Here is a 7,343-nt window from a genome sequence, read left to right as displayed (position 1 = left end):
GCAATGTCTCACTTTTTTCTTTTTCCTAATTTTGTGTTTCAGTTACAGCCGACACTCAGTATTCTTCGTATCAGCTGTGGTGCTGCAGTGGGTCGTTACTGTGCTCGTGGCCTTTGACTTCTGAGCCCTGACGGCCGCCGTTTTGCAGCCGTATTCTTACTTCTTCCTGGATGCCCTTCCTCTCCGACAGTGCCTGACCCCAACTAACGACACCTAGAAGCACAGGTCCAAAATATTGACTTCGGTCGCCCCTGGGTAATTTCCGTTTTATTTTTCTCTCTTCATAGTGCTCAAGTTTTATGTGACTTGTCTGTGGAAAGACAGGAGTGACCGACCGGATGAACAGATAAACAGACAATGCTTGGCTGTGCTGGAAGGCATATTGTATATATTCCTTGGGTGGGCAAGGCAACTGGGGAAACATTTGTAAGATGAGAAAGTTTTGTGTGTGTGTGTTTTTTAAGATTTGTATTATTTATTTATCTTTAGAGGGGAAGGGAAGGAGATAGGGAGAAAAACATTGGTTGTCTCTCATGCTCACCCCCAAATGGGGACCTGGCTCACAACCGTGGCATGTGCCCTGACTGGGAACCGAATCAGCAACATTTTGGTTTGCAGGCAAGCACTCAATCCACTGAGCCTCACCAGCCACGGCAAGATGGACAAGTCTTGAGCCCCACATGTGCCAGAAAGGTGGAGGCTGAAAGGGAGAGTAGGGCTCAGTGGAGGAGGGGGCGGGGGGGGGGGGGAAGGGGAGGAGAGGGGAGGGGAGGAGCACTGGGGCAGCAAACAGCCCTGCAGGGGCCTTTCTCCAGACCCCATCTCAAAGCAGCAGGCCCTCTGGCCCGTTCCAGATCACACCAGCAGTTCAAACACCCCCACCCATTCTCTGGCCTCTGTGCACCCTTCCTCCACCTGGTCGCTCCTCCCTGCCCTCCTGACCTTCAAGCCCCCTTGGAAGCGTTACTTCCTTAAAGGCCCAGATCCCAGCCCCCGTTGTTGATTCTCAGTGGACTGAGTTTCTTGCTTCTGGATCATTCCTTAAAATTGGAATTAAGTAGCAAGTTAGTAATACCTGTCATTGCCCCAGTGGGACAGCTCCACCAACGTGGGGACCACAGCTGTCCCCAGAGCCCGCCCAGCACTGTGGCACACACAGTGAAGACTAGTTGAACAAATACATAGCCATCAGTAAGTTCTGTTTCCTGCCTGTAGATCTCAACAGGGCCTTCCAGGCAGCTTCCTGCTTTCTACCTGTACTTCTTTTCTTAAACTTTTGTTTTTGTTTTTGTTTTTAATTTTAGAGAAGGGGAAAGGAAGGAGGGGAGAGAGATGAAGAGAAACATCAATGCAAGAGAGAAACATAGTCCGGGTTCTGCCATAGTCTGCCCCTCACACAGACTTTCTAGAGCGTTCTCCCTGTGCTAAGCACTTGGCATGAATCGCCACAACATCCGGACAGGTCAGGTATCCTCACCACCCGCCTTTCACAGATACAGGAAAGAATGAAGGCTCGGAGACCTTCCGTCTCTTGCTCAAGTTTGAGCTTAGCCAGTGAGTGGTGGTTCGATGAAAACCCACAACTGCCCGATTCATACAAAACCGTGTGCTCTCTTTCTCTAAATCACTCTGTGCCTCAGTTTTCTTGCCCACACAGTTGGGACACTAAGGCCTATCCCAGTTGAAATATGACTGAGTTAGCCCTTGGAGAGCAAGCACACAAACTTAGTAATTATTCACATTATTATTAGCACCAAGCCACAGGGGACCTGGGAGACCACACAAAGGGAGACTGGGCCTTAAAAGGTGGGAAAGATTGGTCCTGAGTAAACGAGGCCACAGGGTCACCGCCCCCCCCCCCCCGCACCTCCCCACACACAATTGGTCATCCAAGTGCTGCCCTTCCCTAAGTTCCACTAATCATGAGCCAGGCACGGTGCTAGGTTCTGGAGACTGAGACGGTTTCTGCCCTCGTTGAGCTTACAGCCGCGTGGGAGGGACAGTCACAACGCCCTCTGAGTCAGTCCTGGGGGATGTACTGGGGCGGGGGGCCAGCAGAGGGCCCCCATGCAGCTGGGGATCAGGACGGAGGGAAGGGCTTCTAGGCTGAGGTCTGAAGAAAGTCTGCCTGGCAGGGAAAACTCAAGGGCACAGACAGGAGTGGGGATGGGGGAAGAGTCTCCAGTAGAAGGAACAGCATCCTGAAGTGCCCAAGAACCAAGAGAACCGGGTACCTTGATGCGGCAGGGTGTCAGGGCCAGATCCCACCGGCACTAAAGGGACAAGGAGTTTAGAGTTGACCACTGGGGCGCCAGGAAACCACGGATGGGTTTGCAGCCAGGGAGCGATTGCATTGGGTTTACGGACTCTGAGAAGAGCCCGGCTGCAGAGTGGAGAGTGGACTGCGATGAAGCAGATTCCCGTAGTCCAGGACGGCCCGCTACTCCGTTCCCCCGCAGGTGGGCTTGGCCTGTCCCTGGCCGTCTTTCTGTGCTCTGAAGTTTAACATCCATTTACCCAGGAAGAATTCCAGAACTATTTAGAGTAAAGGCAGTATCAGTGAAATGAGAGCAGCTTAGAAAGGAAAAGCCCATGCAGTTCTGGGCAGCAGGCATTGCCTCGAAGTCACACAGGCAGGCTTCCCAGCTCAGCCCTGAGATGCTCTTACTGTTCATTCATTCATGTATTCACTCACCCAGCAAATGTTTTCCCATGCCTCTCGTGGGTCAGACGCTGTGCCTGGGGACAGGTGCTACCACGAGGCAGTCCTGCTTTCTTGTACACTCTGAGCATTGGCAGACACTGCACACGTCATTGCAGCCTGAAAAGTGCGTGGAAGATTCTTTCTTGGCCATTAGAGTGAGGACGGAGGTCAGCACTCGGAGATGGACAGTGGGTGGAGAGGAGGTGGTGTTAACACGCCCAGCCCCGTGCCTCTCACATGGAAGAGCACAGATAACTTTATTCAACAAATATAAATTGAATGCCTACTATGACCCAAGGACCAGAAGAAAAATAAAGCAAGGGAAGGGAACACTCTGGGAAGAGGGAACGTTTGAGAGGTGGATTCCTCAGCCCCTCCAGGCCCCAGGATTCCCCGCCTGCCCCGCTCTCTCTCTCTGCCCCTCCGACTTGGCTTCCACCCAGCTCAGGCCCCAGCCCACCCCCAGCCGGAAAGGCCCCAGCTCAAAGGTGGACTGAAGACAAAGGAGCCTTAATAAACTCTGAAACAGCCTTGTCCCAGCTGGAGTTGGAGAGCGGGAAGGAAGAGAAGGACAATGGGTTGAAACTCCTGCCCCTCTCCCAGCTGGAGCCCAGGAAGATAGTCTTTTGAAATCCTTCTCTAACACTCCCGAGCCTTCCTCTGGTGCGAGCCCCAGCCCCAGCTGCCATCCCTCCACCCAGGACCAAGCAAGGGCGATTATTCTTAGGACCTGCTGTGTGCGAACCTCACGTTTGTCCAGTTAATGAGTGGTTTATCAGCCCTGGCTGGTGTGGCTCAGTGGATTGAGTGCTGTCCTGTGAACCAAAGGGCAGCCTGTTTGATTCCCAGTCAGGGCATGTGCCTGGGTTGTGGGCCAGGTCCCTAGTTGGAGGCGTGTGAGAGGCAACCACACATTGATGTTTCTCTCCCTCTCTTTCTCCTTCCCTTTCCCTTTTTCTAAAAATAAATAAAATATTTTTTAAATGACTGGTCTATTACAATGTCATTCATGGAGGGGAGTTTGGCATCTGGCAGTAGAGTTTTACATCTTGGCTCTCCTATATGTATTTGCTGTGTGACCTCATGCCTTTCCTATCCCTCTCTGTGCCTCAGTTTCTTCTGACTGAAACACTTGTCTCCAGCTCTGAGGCATTGGCTCCATTTTATTTTATTTTTAACAGTTTTTTGCCCTGGCCGGTATGGCTCAGTTGGCTGGAGCACTGTCCCATAAACCAAAAAGTCGCAGGTCCAATTCCCTGTTGGGATGCATGTCCAGGTTGTGGGTTCGATCCCCAGTGGAGGCACGTATGAGAAGGCAACCAATCGCTGTTCCTCTCTCATGTCGATCTGTCTCTCAAAGCAATGAAAATAAATGCCCGTGGGTAAGAATAAAAATATTTTCATTTGATTGGGGAGAGAGAGAGGAAGGGAGAGAGACAGGATTCGCATTCGTTGCTCCACCCACTCTCGAACCCTGATGGGGGTCAAACCGGGCACCTCGGGCCTCGACAAGATGTCCCAAACAACTGGGCTCCCGGGCCAGGGCTCCTTCTGGTTTCTCTAGTCTGAGAGGGAGTCTTCTTGGACCACCTTCCGGAGACCTAACTGAAAGAGGCCTTCCTCACTGTTCTCATCGCAACCCCGGCCGGCTGCCTCGTGTCCTTCTCAACGCGGCATCATTACCCCTCCACCGTTTGTTTCCTGCTTGTGGTGCGTGGATTCCCAGCCTGCCATGTGCTGGACCTTTGTCTCCTTGGCCTCAAGTGTACCCACCTTGAATGAACGCACAGAATGTGGGATGAGAACGCTGCTTGCCACACCTGGTCATTGTGAAGGTTAAATGCATCTAACACCTGAAAGAGCTTAATAAACAAGAACCGTGCCCTGGCTGCCATGGCTCGGTGGATTGAGTGCCGGCCTGCGAACCAAAGGGTCGCCGGTTTGATTCCGAGTCAGGGCATGTACGTGCCTGGGTTGCGGCCCAGGTCCCCAGTTGGGGGTGTGTGAGAGACGACCACACACTGATGTTTCTTTCCCTCTTTCCCCCTCCCTTCCCTTGTGTCCAAAAATAAATAAATAAAATCTTAAAAAAAGACAGGAGCCATAAGTACGGCACCAGTTCTACACAAGTTCTCTGTGTTGGGGGCTGGGGTGGCCCTACGGGTGGGTGGAGCAGGTGGTTGTTCATGATGCCAAGACACACAAGTCGGTCCCATTATGCAAATAACAACCAAGCCTCTGGAAGAAGGAGACCCGCAGTATAGTTCTGGTTCAGTATAGTTCTGGTTTGTTTTTAGGAAGCAAATCAGAACTGATTGAAAGGAAGTGCCTTTCAATCAGTGACCTCGTAAGGTTATAGTGTATTTTATTCTGGGGCTACATTTTTTCAAGGTTTAGTTTATTTATCTTTAGAAGGGAAGGGAAGGAGAGAGGGAGAGAAATATCAATGTGTGGTTGCCTCTTGTGCGTCCCCTGCTGGGAACCGGCCTACAACCAGGCATGTGCCCTGACTGGGAATCGTACTGTGGGTGTTTGGTTCGCAGGCCCACACTCAACCCACTGAGCTACACCAGCCAAGGCTCTGGGGCTAGATCTTAACTCAGTGTTTATAACAAGTTCTGGAATTACCTTAAAAAAAAGATTTTATTGATTTCTAGAGAGAGGGGAAGGGAGGGAGAAAAAATGGAGAGAAACATCGATATGAGACAGAAACATTGAGAAATATTGATCAATTGCCTCTGAGAAGTGCCCCGACTGGGAACTGAGCCCCAAACCCAGACATGTGTCCTGACCAGGAATCGAACCAGCGACCTTTTGCTTTGTCAGATAATGCTCAACCCACTGAGACACACAGTTCAAGGCTGGAATTCTCTTTTTAGTCTGATAGTTCTAAAAAATAAAAATTTCTCTATCCCTCGAAAATAGATTTGTTTTCTTTTTATATTTAAAAATTTTTTTTTTGCCCCGGCTGGTATAGCTCAGTGGATTGAGTACGGGCCTGTGAAGCCAAGGATCGCGGTTCGATTCCCAGTCAGGGCACATGCCCAGGTTGCAGGCCAGTTCCCAGTGGGGGACACATGAGAGGCAACCATACATTAGTGTTTCTCTCCCTCTCTCCTTCTCTTCCCCTCTCTCTGAAAATAAATAAATAAAAATTAAAAAAATTGTAAGCAGGGGAGAGTGCGAACCCAGTCCCCCACAACCACAAGTCATGCAGTCGAGTTTCCCACATTTGGGGAAATCGCGGGGGTCAGCACATCAGACTGTGGTGGGTGAGCCTTGCCCTGGGAAAACCGACTTCGTGATCATAGTATCTCCCCCGCCAGGTAAGGGTTTTTTTTTAATTCTTATTTACTTATTTAAGTACAGTTTATAGTCACTACTATTTTGTATTAGTTTCAGGTGTGCAGCTGAGCGGTCGGACAGTCACACCCTTTACAGAGCGCTTCCCCTGGCAGTTCCTGTCCCCGCTGACACCACCCACAGTTATCACAGTGGTACCGACTGTATTCCCTGTGCGGCACTTCACGTCCCGTGACTGTTCCGTGACCACCAGTCTGCACTTCTCAGTCCCTCCGCCTGTGTCACCAGGTCCCCCAACCCCCTCCCCTCTGCCCACCGTCCGTCTGTTCCCTGTATCTGTGAGTCCGTTTCTGTTTTGTTTGTTTGTTTGTATTGTTCTTTAGGTTCCACACATAAATGAAATCATACGGTATGTGTCTTTCTCCAACTGACTTATTTCCCATTCAAGTACTAACCAGGCCCGACCCTGCTTAGCTTCCGAGGTCAGACGAGATCTGGTGTGTTCAGTCTGACTGACTTTACTTAATTTATCGTAATACCCTCTCAGTCCATCCATGCTGTTCCAAGTGATAACATTTTGTTCTTTCTTTTTTAAGTTTTTTTTAAAGATTTCATTTATTTATTTATAGAAAGAGGGGAAAGGAGGAAGAAAGAGAGAGAGAGAAACATCAATCAGCTTGCAACCCAGGCATGTGCCCTGAACATACCCTGACTGGGATTTGAATCAGCAACCTTTTGGTTTGCAGGCTGGCACTCAATCCACTGACCTACACCAGTCAGGGTGTGTAAGATGGATTATATTTTTATTTTTATTTGTTTTTTAAAGATTTTATTTATCTTTAGAGGGGAAGGAAAGGAGAGAGGGAGAGAAATATCAATGTATCGTTTCCTCTCATGTGTCGCCTGCTGGGAACTGGCCTGCAACCCAGGCATGTGCCCTGACTGGGAATCAAACCTCGATCCTCTGGTTCACAGCTGTTTAAAAGAAGTAATAGTTGCCCTGACCGGTGTGGCTCAGGGGGTTGGGTATCACTGGTTTGATTCCTGGTCAGGATACATGGCTGGGTTGAGGGTTTGGTCCCCAGCTGGGGCCATGAGAGAGGCAACCAATTGATGTTTCTCTCACACATCTATGTTTCTCTCCCTCCATTTCTCTCTCCCTTTCCCTGTTTCTTTTTTCTTTTTTAAGATTTTACTTGTTTATTTCTAGACACAGGAGAAGGAAAGGAGAAAGAGAGGGAGAGACAGACATGTGCCCTGACTGGGAATGGAACCAGCGACCCTTGGGTTCACAGGCCCATGCTCAATCCACTGAGCTACACCAGCCAGGGCCCCT

At 50.0% G+C, this 7,343-nt stretch overlaps 1 non-coding gene across 1 annotated transcript; it reads right to left on the bottom strand.

Moving 5' to 3' along the window:
• Positions 1-5,875: 5,875 nt before the first annotated feature.
• LOC119035523 (U1 spliceosomal RNA) lies at positions 5,876-6,038 on the bottom strand. Its single transcript, XR_005079823.2, has one exon. It is a non-coding gene; the product is annotated as a U1 spliceosomal RNA (small nuclear RNA).
• Positions 6,039-7,343: the final 1,305 nt, after the last annotated feature.

Source organism: Artibeus jamaicensis, unplaced genomic scaffold (assembly GCF_021234435.1).
Source record: "Artibeus jamaicensis isolate MK-2021 breed Jamaican fruit bat unplaced genomic scaffold, CSHL_Jam_final contig_471, whole genome shotgun sequence".
Classification (NCBI taxonomy): Eukaryota; Metazoa; Chordata; class Mammalia; order Chiroptera; family Phyllostomidae; genus Artibeus; species Artibeus jamaicensis.
Note: the sequence above shows the minus strand (reverse complement) of the source record. Positions and strands in the feature narration are given on the sequence as shown.